The 23,843-nt window shown below is 41.1% G+C and overlaps 1 protein-coding gene across 4 annotated transcripts in view; it reads left to right on the top strand.

Moving 5' to 3' along the window:
* ptpra (protein tyrosine phosphatase receptor type A) overlaps positions 1-23,843 on the top strand; it is a 257,136-nt gene that overhangs the window by 35,811 nt on the left and 197,482 nt on the right. For 2 of the 4 annotated variants that reach the window (XM_063047090.1, XM_063047094.1), the window contains exon 1: positions 15,736-15,871. The exons of the other annotated variants lie outside the window; for them this stretch is intronic. The gene's annotated coding sequence lies outside the window, so the exon portion shown is untranslated. Of the gene's footprint in view, positions 1-15,735; positions 15,872-23,843 lie in introns of those variants that run through there. 4 annotated transcript variants of the gene reach the window in all.

Below are 23,843 nucleotides of genomic sequence, written 5' to 3'. Positions count from 1 at the left end.
TTGCCTATTGCACCAACACACCATTGCAAATTCCTTTTACATCTAAATGTATACGGTGAATAATGTCGATCCTAGATCCTTCAAAAACATGGATAGAGATCATCTGAGCACAAGAAAACATTTTGGCAGAAGAACCAGATATGCTAAGTATTTTTTTATCAGTGAGAAGGCTCTTAGAAGGCTCAAGAAGCTAGATACACAAAAATTGTTTCATCTGGCCCAGGAGCATCACACTAAGGTTCGCACTTTCAAAATAAGGCATGGGTCACTTAAGAAAGAAATGAGGAGAAACGATTTTCCTGAAGCAATGCTGAATCTGGAATTCTCCACCCATATGGTCATGCAGTTTCATTCATTAATTTCACTTAAAGTTGAACCTGATAGATATTTCTGGATATAAGAGGAATTCTGCGATGAGAGCATGAAAGTGGTGTTGTACAGTCTACAACGATGTTGCTGACTGTGTGAACATATGAATTGGGCTCAAGAATAGGCCATCTCAGTTAGGCCTCAGGCTTGCTATGTCATTGACCATAGTCATGGGTGATCGGTTTGAAACTCTATTTCTGCATTCCTGTCTACCTGTGGCAATCTTTCAATCCCTTTCTTATCAGGAATATATCTACCTCTGTCTTAAAAATATTCAAAGACTCTGCTTCCACAACCCTTTCAGCAAGAGAGCTTAAACTACTCACAACAACTTGGAAGAATAATGTAGCCTCCTCTCTTTCCTAAGTATTTGACTCTTACTTTAACATGGTCCCCTCCCTCCAATCCACTTCTAGAATTTCCCACATGAGAAACCAACATCTCCACGTCCATCCTGTCAAAACACCTCTATCTCTTGTCTGATTGCTCTCTCCCCTGTGGATACAAGCCTAACCTGTCTAAAATTTCTTCTTCATACAACTATAAAACCTCAGACGTGATCTCAAATGCCCTATATACAGTAGTTGAAGAATAACTTCATTTGTTTTCAATTCCCCTACAAATAATAAAAATACAACTTTGGAAGTTTGGTTGATCGCTAGGCTTGGCAAAATGTTGGTAGACATTTCAGCTCCAAACTAGAAGCCATCATTAGTGTGCAGTTGAAGGTGGTGTCTCCCCAGAATGCCAACTTATATACTCCTTTGAGATCTGAATGGATATTGATTAGACGTCTTGATATGGTTGGCTGGGTTCAAAGTACTGTGAACAGTTCAGTAGTAGTAGATTCTGATCAGCTGGCTTTGAGGGAGGTCCACTGGAAGTGTTCCTCAAAGTGCAGTTCTCTACAGAAGGATCCATCAACAAACACATGGGGTATATGAACCCTTACAGAGAAAAGAGAAACAAACAACATTAGCAATTAACGAATAGCCAGTAATCTTGAGATATGGACATCAAAGCAAACACTTCCAATGGTCCTCCCTCGAAAGTAGCCAATCAGAATCTTCTATTGCTAAACTGCTCACAATGCTTTGAACTAGCCAACCAAATCACGATGTCTAATCAACGTCCATTCGGACCCCGCAGGAGTATGTAAGCTGGCATTCTAAGGAGACAACTGCGCAGTGATGATGGCTTCTCAATTGGAGTTGAAACGTCTGCAAACATTTTGCCAAGCTCGGTGATCAACCAAACTTCCAAATATACAATTGCCACTTCCTTCTACATCCCAGTATTCTGCATTCTCTCATCAGTTGGATAATATATTTATTTGGGTGTTGAGAGAGAATGGGATGGAGAGGAATAATAAGTCAGCCACGATGGAATGGCAGAGCAGACTCAATGGGCTGAATGGCCTCATTCTGCTCCTATGTCTTATTGTCCTATTTATTTTTCCTGCCTAATTCCTGATAATTTCGCACTCCATGCCACCCACCCAATCTGTTCACATTCCTCTGTGGCTTCATTAAGTCTTCATTGGAATCAAGAGCCTTTAGATTTGTAGATATCAAGGAACTTAATTTTGATTTGTCATGAAGATTCAAATACAGAGAAATTCAGTGAGCTCTCTTATCCAGACATGAATAAGGAACTGAATAATAAGGATTTGAATAAGAATCATGCATTATTTCTAAAGGAAGTTTGGGTGAAGCAGGGTTCCTGATTATTTGGGATGTTTTATTACTTTCTCTTACCCACCTTTTTCCATTTGGGGTTCCTGTTCTGCATAGCCTTGGCTCCTTCCCCCTACCATAATGTACTTCTGTGGGAAAGCATGGAAGCCTCTGCATGCATTGCCTTTCACCTGACAAATACAACATCTTTACAATGGGTTCCCGGTTGCAACTGCATAAGTGTTCCAACTTAGCAATGAAGGGTTTGCTTTGTGAACTTGTGTGAAGTTCAATCTAACAGCTGTCATGACAAAACAATATGAAACTGTTTATCCAACAGTGCTGTGGTTTCTTTTTTGTCAGTGATAAGAGTATGAAAATCTTGCATCACTCATTCTACTTCTTTAGCTGGTTGGTGGTGTAGTGGCATCAGCGCCAGACTTTGGAGCGAAGGCTCCCGGGTTTGAATCCGGTCGGCTCCCTTGCACGCTTTCCATCTGTGCTGGGTTGAGCGTTGAGCTAGCAACTCTGCCTCGTAAAAATAAGAAAGCCTGCTAAAAAAACGCTGTCATGATGGTGTCCCAATGACTCCACTCGGAGTTAAGGGCATTCTTCTTCTTCTTCTTCCTCATTCTACTTCTTGCATAGTTGATATAGCAATAATGGTATAGGTGACAGCAAATAAATTATGAAAAATAAGGTAGTGGATCAATTAACATATCGCTATTACAATACTGGTAATCTGGGTTCGTTCCACCATGGTCTGTAAGGAGTTTGTACATTCTCCCTGTGACCATGTGGGTTTTGCCCAGCTGCTCTGGTTTCCTCACACATTCCAAAGACGAAAGGGTTAGTACATTAATTAGGCGTAATTGGGCGGCTTGTTGGGCCAGAAGGGCCTGTTACAGTGCTATATCACTGAGTTTTAAAAAAATTAAAAATAATGAATCATATGTAATTTTCAAGACCAGTACAGGTAAACTGTAGGGACAACAGAAAGTAATATAAAGAACATTCTACTAACTAACTTACAGTACTTGTTTAAACCCATCACCCCAAATGCGGCTTAGGCTACTGACAGCAGCTCACCAGCATCCTCAGTCCTGGGCCAGTCTTTCAGGTGTAACCATCTTCGAAGATCCTTCCTCTCCCAGGGATGAGGTTTCCGTAGCCTCTATTGGCGTATGTGTAGCTTTGGGTTTTCACAGGATGGAGTTGCTAGCCCCATCTCTAACTCTCCTCCTTTCGCAACTGGGCTAGGGACCATCCATGGCGGAATTAAGAACCTACAGTTGTCTTTAATCTTGAAAAAAGTCAGAAAATACTCAGAATACTCAGTAATCAGTCTGCATCTCTATGGAGTGTGAACGTTAATCAGTAGTTCTATTTCTCACTGCAGAGATGTGGCCTGATGTGACACGTGTGGCAATTTCTGGTTTTCGTTTGGGTTTCTCACAAGTGCAGTCACCTCACATGTTGCTGTCTTTTTGCACTAATTTACTTAGTTCTATATTTCTTATTGTAACATAACAACTTTTAAACACAAGAGATTTTGCAGATCAATACATATAAAATGCTGTAGGAACTCAGCAGGTCAGGCAGCATCTATGGAAATGAATAAAGAGTTGACTTTTCGGGCTGAGACCCTGCATCAGCCCTGGAAAGGAAGGGGAAAGGAGCCATATGATGGGGAGAAGGGAAGGAGTACGAGCTAGAAGGTGATAGGAGAAGCAAGGTTGGTGGGGGAAGGGTAATGAAATAAGAAACTGGGAGGTGATAGGTAGAAAAGGTGAGGGGTTGGAGAAGAAGGAATCTGATAGAAGAAAGTGGACCATGGGAGAAAGGAAAGGAGGAAAGGCACCAGGGAGACGTGACAGACAGGTGACGAGAAGAGAAGAGTTGAGGGAGGGGGCAGAGAGTAGGGAATTGAAGAAGGAGGAAGGGTAAAAATCACTGGAAGTTAGAGAAATCAATGTTCATGCCATTGGATTGGAGGCTACACAGATGGAATATGAGGTGTTGCTCGTCCAACCTGAGAATGGCCTCATCATGGCAGTAGGAGAAGTCAAGGACTAACATGTTGGTATGGGAATTGGAATTGCAACGGTTGGCTACCAGAAAGTACCACTTCTTGCAAATGGATCGAAGATGTTCGACAGAGTGGACCCTAAATCTACATCGAGTCTTCCCAATGTAAAGGAGACTACATCAGGAGCACTGTATACAGTAGGCAACCCCAACAGATTTGCAGGTGAAGTCTTGCCTCACTTGGAAGGACTGTTTGGGATCCAGAATGGAGGTGAGGGAAGAGGTGAATGGGCAAGTGTAGCACTTATTCCGCTTGCCAAGAGGGAGATTATTGGGGAGGGACGAATGTACAGGGGAATCAAAGACAAGAGGGAGCAATCCCTGTGGAAGATAGAAGGAGAAGGAAGGTAAAAATGTGTTTGGTGGTAGGGTCCTGTTGAAGAAGGTGGTTGCAGAGAATGATGTGCTGGACAGAGAATCTAATGCCCCTCTTCCTTCCCTTCCTTCCATGGTCCACTCTCCTCCCCGGTCAGATTCCTCCTTCTATAACCCTTTACCTTTTCCAGCTATCACCTCCCAGCTTCTTACTTCACCCCTCCCCCATCCACCTGGCTTCACTTATCACCTTCAAGCTTGTATTCCTTCCACTCCCCCCACCTTCTTATTCTGGTGTCTTACCCCTTCGATTCCAGTCCTGAAGTAGATTCTTGGCATGAAACATCAACTGTTTATTCCTTTCCATAGATACTGCCTACTCTGCTGAGTTCTTCCAGCATTTTGTGTATGTTATTCTGGATTTCCAGCATCTGAAGAATATCTATTTAGATTTTGAAAATGCTGGAAATCCAGAGTAACACACACAAAATGCTGGATGAACTCAGCCGGTCAGGCAGCATCTATGGAAAGGAATAAAGAGGCGACATATCGGGCCGAGACCCTGATGGAGGGTTTTGGCCCAAAACATCAACTCTTTATAGATGATCCCTGATCTGTTGAGTTCTTTCAGCCCTTTGTGTATAGTAATTTTAACGTTTTGCACTGTACTGCTGCTGGAAAACAATACATTTCACCACATATATCAGTGAGATTAAAACTGATTCTGATTCTGACTCAGTATTTTAGTTTTGAAGTTTGAATGATAATGAAGAAAAGGTGGAAATTGAAATGCTAATAGCATGGAAAGTATTTATTCCTCAATCAACAGTTTCAAAATCAGATAATTGTTTTATTATCACATTGCTGTTTGAGGCTTTGTTCAACTTGCTATGTTTTTATGGTTAAATACATAACGCAGAAAAGAAAATATAGAAAACTGCTAAGGATGAAGACATCATCTGTTCTATACCTCATTGCTCCAGATATTTCAGATTGAGAACTGCATACAATTACAACAGTTACCAGTCTGCAAGAGTTTTTTCACTGGCTAAAAGAATTTTTCTTGAAAAACTGAAAGGTACAATATAATGCAGCCTCTCACTTATACTACTGCAATTATGGACAGATTAATACTTTTAGCACAAGCTTAAGGATAAAAAGACTGCAAATTGTGTTCACTTTGGTGGGCTTGAATCTTAAATTGTGGTAAACATTGAAATCATTACAAAGTAGCTGAATTATATCATGCAATTATATTGTTTGAGCACCAAATTGTTGGATGTATATTTTCTGAAATGGGAATTGCATGTCTTACCATTGCCTCTTACAATAGGTTGAGAAAGTCAGCTGTGCTGTTGTAATGTAATCATATCACTGCACTGGAGAGTGAGACAGCCTAGGGGATGAGTCACTCTTCCCTGTTGTCATGAAGTGGTAAAAAAAAATTGGAAGAGGAAATCAAAGTGGTTATTATGGGAATTGCAAAAATTATATAAAGAAGAGAATATGCATTGCAAGACTAAAATCCACACAGGAACAAACCTCTGCAATGCTTGGCTGGCTGTTCATGAACTATGTTCATTCCAGAAACATTAAATGGGTTAATTTTATTATGTTCAAGACTGAAACTGCAATGCTGCCATGTATTCTGTTTTGAAACTGCAGTCAATCAAGGTTTATTAAACTGGTATAAACCAGACATGTATGCACAACGATTTGGAGAATCTACGGACACATAAAACCTTTTACAGAAGTAACCAAGCCTAGACGGATAAGGATAGACTTAAACAAGACTGAGTTTTTTTTTGGTCAATTGTTCAAAATCCTGAACTACCAACCTAATTGCACAGTGAATGTAACTGAATACTGAGTAGATCGCAAAGGCAGCTTACTCTGACCTTATAAGAAATTAGTAATGTACATAGGTACCCATATATTATTAATTCAAACTTAACAGCAAAATCTGAGCAATATGAATTAGAATGATGCCTAAGTTTAGGAAGTTATAATAATGTATGTACTTGGAGATTTTGGGAATCAAAATTTATGAAGAATTAGGCAGGAAATTGGCTACAATCTTATTAAATAATGAATGAATAGATGCAAGGAACTGCCAGCCCACATCTGCTTCCATTTCTTATGTTCTTAAAGATACTTAATGAAGAAATATATATACAATAAGCTATTTACTTCTTTTTAACATTGTTCTACCAATCAACGTGATGATGCCTCACCTGTGATCTAGTTCATAGTATTGGTCTTTGCCCCACATCTCTCAAACTTACTGAAATACACAATTTATACAGAAAAATATTATTCTCAGATTTAAAATAATTCATTGACCTAACATCAAATGTAATTTATTGAAGAGGATTTTAGGACTCAAAACCAGGCTGCACAATGCCTGTTGTTTGACTGAATGCCAAACTTGTATCCATTATAGCTATATATCGTGTATTTTTGTAGCCCAATTCATATCAGCTGTCATGTTTGAAAGGCCATTAGTCTGTACAACACTTGTACCCATCAAAAGTATGAATAGTAGGCAGACTATTTTGATCACAGTGCAACATTGATTTTACATTCAGTGGCTACTTTATCAGATACAGGAATGTGTGTTCGTGGTCTTCTGCTACTGTACCCACTTCAAGGTTCGACATGTTGTGCACCCAGATATGCTCTTCTGCTCACACTGTTGTAATACATGGCTACCTGAGTTACTGTTAACTTCCTGTCAGCTTGAACCAATCTGACTGTTCTCCTCTGACCTCTCTCAGTAACAAGGCACTTTTGCCCACAGCACAACAGCTCATAGGATGTTTTTGTTTCTCACAACATTCTCTGTAAACTCCACAGACCGTTGTGCGTGAAAATCCCAGGAGATCAGCAGTTTCTGATATACTCAAACTGGCACCAACAATCATTCCATGGTCAAAGTCACTTAAATCACATTTATTTTCCATTCTGATGTTTGGTCTGAACAACAAATGTACCTCTTGACCATGTCTTCATGCTCTTATGCATTGAGTTGCTGCCACATGATTGTCTGATTAGATATTTGCATTCATGAACAGGTATACAGGTGGACCTATGAAACTGGCCACTCACTGCACATTAACTTCATCAAATAAGAGCACAAAGATGTAGCTTTCTGACTAACAGACCCCAAACAGTTAAGTTAGACAACCTCTCCTCCTCCACTTTCACCCCAAACACCGGCATGCCTCAAGGCTGTGTGCTGAGCCCTCTTCTGTACTCCCTTTTCACCTATGACTGCGTTCCTGTACATGGTTCTAACTCCATAATCAAGTTCGCAGACAACACCACGGTGGTTGTTCTGATCAGAGGGGATGACGAGAAAGCCTACAGGGACGAGGTCCAGCACCTGACTGCGTGGTGTGCCATCAACAATTTGGCCCTTAACACCCAGAAGACCAAGGAGACCATTGTGGACTTCAGGCATGCTAGGAGCCACACTCACATCCCAGGCTATATCAATGGAACTGTAGTGGAGCGTGTATCAGGTTTCAAATTCCTTGGTGTCCACATTTCCGAGGATCTCACCTGGTCCCTGAACTCCTCCATCCTGATCAAAAAGGAGCAACAGCGCCTTTATTTCCTGCAAAGCATGAAGAAAGCTCACCTCTGTCCCAGGATACTGACAGACTTTTACCGCTGTACCACTGAGAGGATACTCACCAACTGCATCTCAGTGTGGTATGGCAATTGTCCCCTATCGGACTGCAACGCACTCCAGCGTGCAGTGAAAACTGCCCAGCGGATTATCGGCACCCAATTGCCCACCATTGAGAACATCTACCATAAACGCTGCCTGGGCAAGGCGAAAAGTATTATCAGGGATGCATCTCACCCTAACATAGAATTTTTACTCTGCTCCCATCCGGTAGGCGCTACAGGAGCCTCCGCTCCCGCACCAGCAGGCACAGGAAGAGCTCCTTCCCTGAGATTGTTCCCGATGTTGGTTTAGTCCAGAACGAGGGGCCGCAATTTGAGGATAAAGGGGAAGCCTTTTAGGACCAAGATGAGGAAAAACTTCTTCACACAGAGAGTGGTGAATCTGTGGAATACTCTGCCACAGGAAACAATAGAGGCCAGTTCATTGGCTATATTTAAGAGGGAGTTAGATATGGCCCTTGTGGCTAAAGGGATCAGGGGGTATGGAGAGAAGGGAGGTACAGGGTTCTGAGTTGGATGATCAGCCATGATCGTACTGAATGGCAGTGCAGGCTCGAAGGGCCGAATGGCCTACTCTTGCACCTATTTTCTATGTTGTGACACTGCTGAACCTTTCATCACAGCGCTAAGCAGTATTGCATCCGTATTGTACTGTCTCAGTACTTTTATATTTGTGTGCTGTAGCTCTTTTTTTATTCACAGTTATTTTGTAAATAACACTATTATTTGCTTTTCTGGTCAGATGCTAAATGCATTTCATTGGCTTTGTATCTGTACTCGGCACAATGACAATAAAGTTGAATCTAATCTAATATGCTAAATTCACACATCTGATCAACTGTTCAGCAGCAAGAAGTATCTCCTACGATGCTACTTAAAAGGATTGACAACTATCTGTAAGTTAGTTGCTGATTGGATTTCACTGGATGATTTCAATAGTCAGCTAAAGCTTGGTGCTTCTGAGTATCTTCAAAAATAGTAAGGGGCCTGAGAAACTGGAAAAGGAATAGCAAATTAATCCCTCATTCAATGCCATTAAATAAGATCTTGATCAATCCAATCTTGGCATCAACATCACTTTCCCATTCTCAACCCCAGAGTCTTATATGTTTGAATGAAATTGGCATGGTGGCACATCGCATCATGCCCTCGTTTTACAGCTCCAGAGATCTCGCTTCGAAACTGACCTCAGTCCTATCTCTGCAGACTCTGTACCATTTGGGTTTCCTCCAGGTGCTCTGCTTTCTTCTGGTAGGTTAGTTGATACTGTAAACTACCCTTGGTTTAGGTTTATGAAAAAAGAACATCAGACTCAGAATAAGATTCATGGGCATGTGTCATGAAATTTGTTGTTTTGCAGCAGCAGTGCATTGCAATACACAGTAATAACACTATAAATTTCAATAAAAAGTATATATAAAAATAAATTAAATTAGTGGTGCAAAAAGAGAGGGAAAAATTACTGAGAGAGTATTCATGGGTTCTTTGACCATGCAGAAATCTGAAATCTTATGGATATGTGTGAGAGAGTTAAGTTACCAGGATTGTTTTTATTTCCAAACCTCTCCAGGCATTGCTGGGAGAGACTGGGATTAAAGAAAGTTAGAATTTTAAAACTGAATAATTGCTTAACTGGACTCAATAAGACCATAAGACATAGGAACAGAATTAGGCTATCTGGCCCATTGAGTCTGCTCTGCCATTCAATCATGGCTGATCCTTTCTTTTCTCCTCGTCAATCCCAGTTCAATATTTAACTCTCAATACAAACCAGCAAACATGAGGATGGTTATAGATTTGATGCAAGATGTGACAATGCCATCAATTTTGGATGATCTTGCTAATTCATTTGAATTATCATTGAGTATGTGATGTGTGAGTAACCTATCATGCATTTAAGTACTTTCGAAACATTTTTTTGAAGTCATCTGTATAACAGTGTGATTCATAGCATATTAATGTAAACATTGTTTTGTCATGACTTGTTCCGACAAATCATAGTGCATACTTTGGTCTTGCATATTATCGAGTGCACAAACTGTAATTGAGGAAAGATAGCACCAGTTGCTAATTTTTTTCAGATTTGTTTTTTGTTGTGCTATTCAGATATACATGCAGAATCTAACAAATTTGTATTCAAACACTTTATTTAAAATATCGATAAACATTAGCTCATCCATAGCTGCAGAATTATGTACACTCTTAGTCACGAAACAATACAAAGGATATGATAGTTCCAAGGAAAGTCCAGAGGAGATTTATTGCAGAGATTACAGAGAATGCAGAGGGAAATGTGCTGCATTCTAGTTATGAGGAGAGATTGCTTAGACTGAGATTCTTTTTTTTTGGAGCAAAGCAGATTGAATTGAGATGTACAAAATTGTGAGAAGATGAATATGATAAACAGAAATAACTTACTTTCCCATATCACAGAGTCCAGTTTCTCAGGGGCATAGATTTGAATTAATTGGAAGAAGGATTAAAGGGGAGCTGAGAAAAAAAAAACCTTAATGATTAGTGAGGATCTGGAGCTCAATGCTTGAATGGATGCTGGAGGTAAACACTCTCATTGCATTTAAAACATACCTGGATGAGCACTTGAAGACATACAGGACTGAGAGCCATGAGTTTGAAGTCAAGTGCATCTAATGCCCATTTTTGGTCATAGACCAGTAGTGTAGAATGGCCTTGACTGTGCCATTAATTCCGGTGATTCATGATAAATAAACAAAATCATAATTCATGTCCTTTCAAAAGGAATCATCTTCAATATTGGTTTTTGAATGAGAAGCAATTAATTGCTTAGAATTTTAAATTTGACCTTTGTGTGTAATAAATACAAATGGTATTTTTAAAAATCTAGAATGGTTCTACTTTGTGAGTAAACAGCTCACAAAAGCTTACTGGACTGCATTCAAGAACAAGAATCTTGGCTGACTCAGTCCCGCTTCTGAGATGTTGAACCAAATATTAGTACCCCATTTCCTAATCAGTTCCCCTCTACCACCACTCTGCTCCGTCTAGCGGAATTAGTCCTTACTCTTAATAATTTCTCCTTTGGCTCCTCCCACTTCCTCCAAACTAAAGGTGTAGCTATGGGCACCCGTATGGGTCCTAGCTATGCCTGCCTTTTTGTTGGGTTTGTGGAACAACCTATGTTCCGTGCCTATTCTGGTATCTGTCCCCCACTTTTCCTTTGCTACATCGACGACTGCATTGGCGCTGCTTCCTGCACGCATGCAGAACTCGTTGACTTTATTAACTTTGCCTCCAACTTTCACCCTGCCCTCAAGTTTACCTGGTCCATTTCCGACACCTCACGCCCCTTTCTAGATCTTTCTGTCTCTGTCGACAGCTTATCCACTGATGTCTACTATAAGCCTACTGACTCTCACAGCTATCTGGACTATTCCTCTTCTCACCCTGTCTCTTGCAAAAACGCCATCCCCTTCTCGCAATTCCTCCGTCTCCACCGCATCTGCTCTCAGGATGAGGCTTTTCATTCTAGGACGAGGGAGATGTCTTCCTTTTTTAAAGAAAGGGGCTTCCCTTCCTCCACTATCAACTCTGCTCTTAAATGCATCTCCCCCATTTCACGTACATCTGCTCTCGCTCCATCCTCCCGCCACCCCACTAGGAATAGGGTTCCCCTGGTCCTCACCTACCACCCCACCAGCCTCCGGGTCCAACATATTATTCTCCGTAACTTCCGCCACCTCCAATGGGATCCCACCACTAAGCACATCTTTCCCTCCCCCCCCCCGCATTCCGCAGGGATTGCTCCCTACGCAACTCCCTTGTCCATTCGTCCCCCCTATCCCTCCCCACTGATCTCCCTGCTGGCACTTATCCGTGTAAGCGGAACAAGTGCTACACATGCCCTTACACTTCCTCCCTTACCACCTTTCAGGGCCCCAAACAGTCCTTCCAGGTGAGGCAACACTTCACCTGTGAGTCGACTGGGGTGATATACTGCGTCCGGTGCTCCCGATGTGGCCTTTTATATATTGGTGAGACCCGACGCAGACTGGGAGACCGCTTTGCTGAACATCTACGCTCTGTCCGCCAGAGAAAGCAGGATCTCCCAGTGGCCACACATTTTAATTCCACATCCCATTCCCATTCTGACATGTCTATCCACGGCCTCCTCTACTGTAAAGATGAAGCCACACTCAGGTTGGAGGAACAACACCTTATATTCCGTCTGGGTAGCCTCCAACCTGATGGCATGAACATCGACCTCTCTAACTTCCGCTAAGGCCCCACCTCCCCCTCGTACCCCGTCTGTTACTTATTTTTATGCACAGATTCTTTCTCTCACTCTCCTTTGTCCCTCTGAATATACCTCTTGCCCATCCTCTGGGTCCCCCGCCCCCGTCTTTCTTCCCGGCCCTCCTGTCCCATGATCCTCTCATATCCCCTTTTGCCTATCACCTGTCCAGCTCTCGGCTCTATCCCTCCCCCTCCTGTCTTCTCCTATCATTTTGGATCTCCCCCTCCCCCTCCAACTTTCAAATCTCTTACTCACTCTTCCTTCAGTTAGTCCTGACGAAGGGTCTCGGCCTGAAACGTCGACTGCACCTCTTCCTATGGATGCTGCCTGGCCTGCTGCATTCACCAGCAACTTTGATGTGTGTTGTTAGTACCCCATTGCTGCTCTGGCTCAGATTATCTAACTTGATGAACTTTTGCTCTGTGTGTAACTTTGCTGATTTGTACTTATAGCAGAACTTTTAATAGGACTACCAAAAGAACTGTTGGTGTCAGCCAGATGTGTAAGAATACAGATATAATCAAACATAATGGCAGATGGTGTATTTAAGTTCAGAGAGTGAGGTTTAGAAATGCACTGTTTGGCTCAGAGTTAAGGCTGAATAAAACTTTCACATCATAAATTTGTATACTTATTTGAAATGACTTTGCAGTGGTCCAATGAAGGTGTACTGCTGGAGGTACAGCTTTTGGATGATGAGTTAACTGTTGTTCGATCCTCTCTGTTGGGTGAATGTATAACGTCGTCTTATAATATTCACAGATATAAAGCTCTCCTGGTATTCAGGTTAATCTATATGTCTGACCAACATCAATAAATCAGATTGTCTAGTCTCTTTTCTCATTGTTACCATTTTAGTTATTTATCATGGATACAGAAATTTGGAATGTGGGGGAAATGACAGCTGACAAAATTATTCAGGAAATAGTTTCAGAAAATTATGTAGACTTTATGACAAGATGACACAGAAGCTGTGTGGCTATTTCAATTAGAAATGAAGATATGGAAGCTGTATATGGATACACTGACATAATTAATGGGTCAAAAAATGACATATATATGTTTTAATATATTACAGGTAACAGTGAAGGAAGTGTTGCAGTTTATCATTGACAGTAAAATCTATGTACAGTTTGCCAGGATTTGATAGGATTTTATCAATAACTCACAGTATGAGTTCCTCTCCTTTGCTTTTGAAATTTTCATCTCTATAATTGATTACTTATTTGTTTCAAACTTTGGGGTTTTCTTTGCATTCATCTACAACCTTCATGAAGTCATGGAAATTTAAGGCACAGATGGTGGTCAAGTCAGAAGGCTTATTAACAAATACTGGGGAAGTTATACTTTTCTCTCCATATCTTCAACATATCTTCAATTTCTGTTAATATTTTTGCATTGCCGCTTCTTTGTCCTCTTTCTTGAAGGAGACTCCTCAAAAGCAATTCCTTAACCCATGCTGTTAATTGCTTTTCTAATTCATTGCCCATTCCTGCTCAAATGCCAAGATGAATGCAAAATTCTCTGGGATTGCAGAAAAAGGGCTCTATAAAAAAAAGTTGTTACTCCTTCCAAACAAAAAACAAATACAGAATGTAGGATTTTAAAATGGGACTGTGCATTGAATGTATGTCTTGGTCTGGATATACCATGCTTTCTAACCTCACATCATAAGACAGATGAAAGGAGTGGGTTCTCTACCAGAACTGTGATGTGATTTATGGCAATTGAAGAACTTCATTTTTACAGATGGCAAGTGCTATTTTCTGATATTTTTGATAAATTCACAGACATGTTTTCTGGACAATTAGTCTAACATCTAGATTATTTGGAGAAAAAAAGAGTGCAGATGCCGGACTCTAGTTGGCCAATAATAATGGAGGGAAATAGCCAGTCTTTGTTTTGGGTCCAGAACCTTCATCTGGAAAGAGGGGAACCAATATATAAATGTGGGGCAAGGGGTGGAGCAAGAGCTGGTGGGTCCAGGTGAGAGGGTGAAAGGAAGATGGAGATGTGTTGGGGTGGGGAGAAGTGGTAATGGGAATGATTTCAGTAACTGGGAGATGAAAGGTGGAAATGACAAAGGGCTGAAGATGATGGAATCTGATAGGAGAGGATGGGAAATGGAGGGGGAACCCAGTGAGAGGAGTGTATGGGTAGGAAAGAGGAAAAGGAAAGACTGATTTGCTGCTCAAATATCACACTTTTTAAAAAAATTGTAAAGTTTTTTTTGTTTTCATAGGAATTCCAAAAGTGATCTAATGTTCTTAAAAGATAAAAAAAAACTTGGATTTTTTAAATCTTTGATTTTAAGAAACATGATAATCTGTTCCAAATGTTGGAAAAATATGAGCCAAGCATGTTGGAAAAATATGAGCCAAGTTACAGGAGAGGAAGCAGAGGTCACAACGGAGACAGCAGATGGAAGAAAAACCAGGAAGTTGCGTCCCTCAGGATTACTGTAACAAATAGAAGATGTTGGAAAAACTTAGATTATGCAGAAGATATGGATAGAGAAACAAATCTTGCTTTGAGTTTACGAAAAAGAAACAAATTGAGGATCTCCTCTAAAATATTCTGCATTCATAGAATCAGATGAGTTAGGTTTAAAATCCTGTCTGTACCGATTTTCTGAGGGTTAGGAGGGTTTCATCCCTCACCCAGGATTTTTCTCTAGGATTCGGAAAATTATTCGTCCTTAAGATCTTGTCCAACCCTCCTTTGGAAGAGACGCGGGATTCAATTTCCATTTTTATTCCAGGTAGGGAATCACTGCTCCCTAGACTCAGAAAAAGTCTTTTTTTTCGTCACTCCGATATGTCAGCAGTGGAATCATCTTGGAATCGAGTCATCCCAATCCCAGACCAAGTCCAGGAATGATGAAGGAATGAGTTTCGTGCAGTGAATTGAAAAGTCCTGCGGGTGGCGTTTGAATGGAAAGAGAGATTGAGAGATTCTCGGTGTGAGCGGAGTTTTTTTTCCCTTCCCTTTCCTTGCTCTCTTCTCTCCGCATTCGTTTAAACAGTCATTCCCTCGCGTTATGTGAAGAAGATGGCGGCGGGATAGCAGCAGCGGCAGCGGACGGAGGAGGCGGAGGTGGGAGAAACACAGCGGGAACCGTGAGAACGCGCGCCGCGGTGGCGGCGGCTGGGTTTCTCGAGCGACAACAGCCGGAGGGGCACGGCGCGAGGCGGTGCGGCGGCGGGCCGGGATTGGCTTGGCTTGGCTTGGCCGCCGTGTGTGAGCGAGCGAGCCCGCGCGGGGGGCCGAGCTGAGGTGAGCGAGATCGGCGGCGGCTGGGCTGCGGGGCCCGGCTGAAGGCGAGCGGAGGAGGCACGGCGACGGTGACTGACTGGCACGGCGGGGGAGAAAATAACATAGAAGCCCTCCCTCTCCCTGAGGGAGACCAGGAGAGAGGCGGCGGATGCGGGATTGCTGGAATTCACCCTCCTCGGTGAGTTAGGGGAAAACATCCCCCAGGATTTTGTGGGTTTTTTTTTACGTTGACTATTCCTGGTGCAGTTTTAAAAAATAAAATACCATACCAGATTTGATTTCAGTAATACGCAGCTCTTGGTTGCGGACGGTGTTTTTAATTTTTTTTAATGGTTGCTGGAATTTGCTCTGTTTGTGTTGAGGATTATCCAGAGTTGTGTGGTCGGGCGTGGTGTGGATGAGAGAGGGGGTGGTGGTGTTCTCTTCTCCATCCTGCCACTGGGATGGCGGGGCGGCCTCGGGCCTGTGGGAGGGCCAGGTGAGCTCTTCGGCTGCAGTTGTCCTGGACAAATGTCTGTGTAGACCCTAAGCGAAACTACTCACTTAAGAAGGCACGCTTCCCCCAAACTGCCACCACTGATTGTGCTGTTCAATCCCTTACCCTTGTGAGCCGGATAGCGCGAGTCTTTTTAACATTTTATTTTTAAAATTGAAATAGTCCTCTTCTTCTCTCTCCCCCCTCCCACAAGTAAAATCAGAATTAAATCATTTTATTCACTGGCTGCTACCTGCTTTCTTACCTATTGTCAGTTTCATTTCTAGTTATTGGGTGTCGTTTTCTAAGCCCTTTTTCAAATAAATCGCCTCCAGCATCGTTTCCTTCGCATTAGTTTCACAAGATTTGGTTGGCAGCCGCGCCGCACCGTTCGGTTAACTTCGGAAGAAAGGCAAAAGATTTATTAGCTGTCTTAGCCAAGATTTTATCATTCGGATGCATGGGTACTGTGCTGTGTTATAAAAGGCATCCTAACTTGTGTTAAACCAAACTTGGTGAGTGTTGGCCTTGACATTGGAACAGATCTGAAATCCAAATTCAAGACTGCTGCTCTCACTGGAGGCAAGTTGTGTAATTCACTTTGGTCTTTGTGACTTTGATTTGTTTGCCTTAATTGCCTAAATCTAATATTTCCAGGCGATGAATGCATTACTGTGTGCAGGAGTGTATTGCAAGGACCCATTGAGGGAATTGTCTAAACCACAAGAGCAAAGCTGAAGTAGTTTTGTGTTTTTGGGCCTGAAATTTAGTAACTGCTTTGATGCTGTAATTAACTACAGGCACTTTAATGATTCATTCATTTAAAATGAAAATACTAATAATTTTAATGATGTAATTTGAAAATGCAAGGATAGGGACTTGGTTAAACAGTGGAGCAAGTTGACTTTTAACTCCATGAAATCAATTGTTACCCCATTGGATGGTTTGAAAGAATGTGCACCTGATATATACAGGCACTACTAGATCACTTGTATTCAATTACATCAAAGATAAACATTATCTTGTATCATATTTTTGGAGGAACATGCAATATGTTATTAGAAAGGGTTAACAGAAAAGATTCACTATAGTTTGTAAAGTGGAATTCTTGGGCTTTTTCCTTGTCCTAATTTTTTTGTGCAGTGTGATTTGAGCATATTTACTTATATTTATGCACCTTCAGGCTTCTGTACCTTCTACCTGTTGGTAACAGTGAGAAAAGGGCACGCCCGGGGTGCTGGATGTCCTAATAATAGATGCTGCCTTTCTAAGACACCACTCCTCGAAGATGTCCTGTGTATTTTGCAGGCTAGTTCCGAAACTGAAGCCGACTAAGTTTACAACCCTCTGTAGCTTCTTTTGGTCCTGTGCAGTAGCAGCCCGCACCCCCCCACCCCCCCCCCACCACCACCACCACCACCACCACCACCACCACCACCATACCAGACAGTGATGCAGCCTTTCAGAATGTTCTCCACAGTACATCTATAGAAGTTTTTGCCATCATAGCATATTTTATACTTTGAAAAGGAGCTATTTGGAAATAATTGCTGGAGAGCAATCATGTTGAATAGTAATGCTACAATCATTTATATAAAATGTATGATTGGACATAAATTGTTTAACCTCTCTAATTGCTGAGATAGGTGAAGTTGCAGTTTCACTGAAATCTGATGTATTTGTCTTTAAATTGCCATTGCAGGAGTAAGATGGGTGAATTATAGGGTGGGTATAGCAGTGCTACCACTTCATGTAATAATTTAATATGCATATCAATGGATTCTCTATTTTTTCCGGAGTGTGGAATTCAGTCGACTGGAACATGTATTTCTTTGGAAATAACATATGTTATTAACACATTTAATAACACATTTGTGCATAAAAAGGTGGAAGTGGAAACCCACACCATTTATATATAGAGTTTTTTAAAAAAAAAACTTGGTGTTATAGGTTGCTTGGTTGCTATGGGCAAAGTGCAGGAATGAAGAAACTGTTGTCAATTTGTCAGTTTATTGAATAATGTTTGGAAAATGAGTTTAAATTCCACCCCCTCTTACCTCAAAAGTTGGGGAATTCAAATATTTAAATTGAGGTTGATTACATTTAAATTTGAAACACATCTGATGTAATAAATGTCTGAAACTTCTAATCAGTTTCAATAAAGCTATATCATTCATTAATGTCATTCACAGAAGGAAATTTGCCATCCTTGTTTAGCTTGGTCATTTGATCCACCTCCCAAAATGTTCTGAACATTCTAGGATGTATGATATGCCTAATACTGTATATGCCAGCCTTACCATGAACGTCTATACCCCATGGATGAATAATCTCCATTTAGAAAATGTGATTTTGCTGCAAGATTTTCTTTGGCAGTTTCATGTGATTGTGAGTAACTTACCTTGATTCTATTTTTGAATTAACTTGGTTCTTAATGCTATCCCAAACAGTGATAGTTAGGTTCATAACCTCAGTGCCCAAGTCAGGGAAAACATAGACATGCTGGAGAACTTGTATGTTTTTATTGTGACCGTTATCATGAAAGGAGATAAATTGATTATGGTAACTACAGAAGGGTCTTTCTGTTGGCTGCATCAGGAATCTCATTGCCAACATCTGGAGTTCAACATGTGGAGTTCAACCCAAATAATTGTGAGGTGGTTCATTTTGGTAGGTCAAATATGATGGCAGAATGTATGTAGCATTAATGGTAAGACTCTTGGCAGTGTGGAGGATCAGAGGGATTTTGGGGTCCGAGTCCATAGGACACTCAAAGCTGCCATGCAGGTTGACTCTGTGGTTAAGAAGGCATACAGTGAAGAGCCGAGAGGTAATGTTGCAGCTGTATAAAACCTTGGTCAGACCCCACTTGGAGTACTGTGCTCAGTTCTGTTTGTCTCACTACAGGAAGGATGTGGAAACCATAGAAAGGGTGCAGAGGAGATTTACAAGGATGTTGCCTGGATTTAGGAGCATGCCTTATGAGAATAGGTTGAGTGAACTTGGCCTTTTCTCCTTGGAGCAACGAAGGATGAGAGGTGACCTGATAGAGGTGTACAAGGTAATGAGAGGCATTGATTGTGTGGATAGTCAGAGGCTTTTCCTCAGGGCTGAAATGGCTAGCATGAGAGGGCGTAGTTTTAAGGTGCTTGGAAGAAGGTACAGAGGAGATGTCAGGGGTAAGTTTTTTACACAGAGAATGGTGAGTGCGTGGAATGGGCTGCTGGTGGTGGAGGTGGAAGTGATAGGTTCTTTTAAGGGACTCCTGGATGGCTACATGGAACTTAGAAAAATAGAGGGCTATGGGTAAAGCCTGAGTAGTTCTAAGGTAGGGACATGTTGGGCACAGCTTTGCGGGCCAAAGGGCCTGTATTGTGCTGTAGGTTTTCTAACATCTGCTGCAACAGCTTCTTTCCTGTAGCTGAAGATTTCATCGCTGTATCGCAGTGAATCATACGCCCGGAAACACGATGGCCATTTCAGATTTTCAAGATGCTATTACTACCATCATGGAGGAGGTGCAGGAGTCTGAAAGCCCATATTCAATGTTTTCGTAACAACTTCTTCCCCTCTGTCATCAGATTTCTGACTGGTCCTCTTTCGCACTATTTATTTACTTTAGTAACTTATGGTAATGTTATGTCTTGCTCCGTACTGCTGCCACAAAACAACAAATTTCATGACATGTCATTGATGATAAACCTGATTCTGAGACCTGATTTTTTTTTAACTGCATACCAGCTTTTGAGAATCACAAAGGAAAGCATCAATCTCAATGTGTTACTTATTTTAAGCAACTAAAAGTCTTCAACTCCATCAACTGTGGAGCATTTTCCAAATTTTGTCTGCTTGCAGTACTACATTTTTAACTTAAGCCTGCTTCTAGATTTTATCCAGCCTGTGGTGTTAGTCAATTCTCAATGGATCCATTTTGTTGTGGCAGGTGTTGAGCAATGTATCGTCCCAACTCTTTTATTAATCTTTCTTGCTGAAATATAGGACCTTGCCTCCAACAAGTTCCTGCAGACAATTTGCAAACTTTTCACAAAGAGGGAATCTGCAGATGTTGAAAATCCAAGCAACACATAAAATGCTGCAAGAACTCAGCAGGCTAGGCAGCGTTTCTGGGGGAAAAAAAAGTACAGTCAATGTTTTGGGCCGAGACCCTCTGGCAGGACTTTTCAACCTATTTTCCCTCCATCCTAGAATCAAGTCATTTGGTTTCAGTCATTGATCTGCAAAATGCAAATGAGTATTGTAGTTTTATGATGGGAGATTGAGTAGTGAGTAGTGTTTCTTAGGATTGGATCTTGCACTTAATATTACAAAACAAAGGTCCCTTGCCTGACACAAAACAACAGTTGTTGGAAGAACTCAGTAGTTGGGGTCGTTCTGCTGGGTGCTTCCTACTGTTCGTTTATTGCTGAAGATCCCTTGCTAATATACTGTGCCATACATTTTCCGTTTTTTTACTAGCTTAAGAAACAAAATGAGTTTTTCTAGTATAAATTTGTCATTCTAGATTTTTCTTTCTTGATATTCCACTGTGGTTCATGTAGTTCTTAGATGGCAAAAGTAATAGAATTGTAATATAACAAATACTTCAAACTGCAGAACAATTGCTGTATCTTGTAATGTAACCCACTTACAGAATATTGTAAATATCAGTCTCAACATTGAAGCATGAAAATTGGAGAAATTCCTACTTTGACATGTACTTGAGTTAATTCTACAAACAAAATATCGAATATTTATTTGAACTGTTAATCTAAATTACTGTTTTGCGGTTCAAAGTAAATTTATTATCAAAGTACACGTGTCACCATATACAACCCTAAGATTCATTTTCTTGTACGCATATTTAATAAATCTATGATAGAATAATAACCATAATAGGATCAATGAACGATCGTACCAACTTGGGTATTCAACCGGCGTGTAAGACAACAAACTTGGTGTTTTTTGTATAAGTCCAAAAAAGAAGGAAATAATAATAGATAAATAAGCAATAAATAATGAGAACATGAGATGAAGAGTCCTTGAAAGTGAGTCCATAGGTTGTGGGAACATATCAATGATGGAGCAAGTAATGATGAGTGAAGTTATCCCCCCTGGTTCAGAGCCTGATGGTTGAGGCATAATAATTGTTCCTGAACCTGATAGGGTGAGTCCTGAAACTACACTATTGTCCTGATGATAGCAGCAAGAAGAGAGCGTGTCCAGAGTGGTGGGGGTCTCTAACGATGGATGCTGCTTTACTGCAACAGTGCTTCATTTAGATGTGCTCAACACTGGGGAGGGCTTTACCTGTGATGAACTGGGCCATATACACCTCTTTTTGTAGGATTGATCATTCAAAGGCATTGGTGTTTCCATTCTAAGCTGTGATGCATCAAGTCAGTATACTCTCCATTACTTTCTTTGTAATTGCACTTATGTGCTGGGCCCAGGACAGGTCCTCCTGAAATAATAACACCAAGGAATTTACAGGACTGACTCTTTCCATCTCTCAGTCTCTAATGAGTACTGGTTCATGGATCTCTGGTTTCCTCATCCTGAGGCCTATAATCAGCTCCTTGGTCTTGCTGACATTGAGTAAAAGGTTGTTCTGGCACTGCATAGTCTGATTTTCAATCTCTCTCTTTTCTGCTGATTCACCACCATTTTTGATTCAGCCTATGACAATGGTGTCATCTGCAAATTTGAATATGGCATTGGAGCTGTGCTTAGCCACATTGTCATGTGTAAAGTGAGTAGAGCTTCTGATACACCTGTATTGGAGGTTATGGAGGAGATGTTGTCAATCCGAAGTGACTGGGGTTACAAGGTAGGAAATTGAGGATTCAATTGCACAAAGGTGTTAAGGCCAAGGTCTTGAAGTTTATTGATTAGTTTTGAGGGAATGATCTTATTGAATGCTGAGCTGTAGTCGATAAAGAGAATCCTGATATATGTATTTTTGCTGTCCAGATGTTCCAGCGTTGAGTGAAGAGACAATGAAATGGCATCTGCTGTGGACGTGTTGCTCTAGTAGGCAAATTGGAATGGATCCAAGTCACTTCTCAGGCAGGAGTTGATATGTTTCATCACCAACCTCTCAAAACAATTCATCACTGTGGATGTAAGTGCCACTGGATGATAGTCATTGAAGCAGATTGCCATGTTCTTCTTGGACACTGGTACAATTGAAGCCTGCTTGAAGCAGGTGTGTATCTCAGAGTGCTGAAGTGAGAGTTTAAAGATCTTAGTAAACACTGTTGATCAGCACAGGTCTTTAGTACTTGGCCAGGTACCCCATCTGAGCTGGATGCTTTTCATGGATTCACTGTCCGGAAGGCTGCATGCACGTTGGCCTCAGCCTGAAATCACAGTATCTTTGGGGGCTTGGGATTTCGTAATAGTTCCTCCATGTTTTGATGATCAAAGTGAGCATAGAAGGCATTGAGCAAATCTGGAACCGCAGTCCTGTTGTCTATGTCGCTTGATTTAACCTTATAAGGGGTGATAATATTCAAGCCCTGTCACAACTGTCAAGCATCCTTCGTTGAGTTCCGTGCAGAATTGCCACTTCACCTGTGAGATAGCTTTCTAGAGATTGTACCTCGACCTCTTGTAACTTCCTTGGTCACAGACTTGAGTGCCTCCAATTTGGACCTCAGCAGGTTGTGGATCTCCTGTGTTGTCCATGGCTTCTGATTGGGGAAGACAGAATGATTTTGTGGGGACATGCTCACCTACAATTGTTTTAATAAAATCCAGAACAACCAAAGTGTATTCATTCAGAACCACAGATGGGTCTTCGAACAAGGTCCAGTCTAATGACTCTAAGCAATCAAGGTGGGAGGCTGACTGCAATTCGGATAGCATGCAAGCTAAAAACGTGAAGTAGAGGTTTTTTTTAAATTAGCTAACATATCTAATATGCATAAAGCAGCAGGAGTTGAAATTTAGTATCTAGAATTGCTTCTTGAACAGCTCATCAGAATCAAGAATTCCATTCCACTTCATCAGTGAGGCCTGTGCATGAACTCGTTTAACATGTAGCTGTCATTGAATAATAGCTACCAAGGGGTCTTTACGTTGCCAGGTCTTGGTCCAGTGGCAGGGAAATGCATGATAATTGAAGACCAGGCTCTGCTACATAGAATTAGCACATATGTATGGAAGCACAAACGTACGTGAGCCATGCAAGTAGTGGACATGAACACACATTCTCGACTACACCTTTCATAGCAGATATATTCATTTTTTGTGATATCTGAATGTTTACTCCATTGCAGTTTAAATGGTAATGCATAATTTAGAATATAAGAATTAGTTTGGGCATCTGGCCTTTGAAATCTTCTCTGCCAATTTTTTTATGTGTTCCTGATGTATCCAAGTTCCCATATCTTTGAATGTCTGCATTTCAGAAAAGATGTATTTTGGTTCTGATGTGATGAATCAGTTTTTAGGATGATTGAGTCTTAAGTAATGCTAATGGTAGCAAACAGCTCAAGCTGTCCAGAAGCTATTAAATTTGTGTCTAGTTCTGTGAACTTTATAAATTGATCTTTTTTTTAACTTTTAACACAGTTTTTAGTCATTGACTGATCTTCACATGGAAGCTATTTCCTGAACTAAATTATAAGTTTACCTTTTGATACCTTGAATATATTTTTGTCTGAGAATCAGT

The sequence above is a fragment of the Mobula hypostoma genome, chromosome 4, assembly GCF_963921235.1.
Source record: "Mobula hypostoma chromosome 4, sMobHyp1.1, whole genome shotgun sequence".
Lineage (NCBI taxonomy): Eukaryota > Metazoa > Chordata > Chondrichthyes > Myliobatiformes > Myliobatidae > Mobula > Mobula hypostoma.
This window is presented reverse-complemented; position numbering and strand designations above follow the sequence as displayed.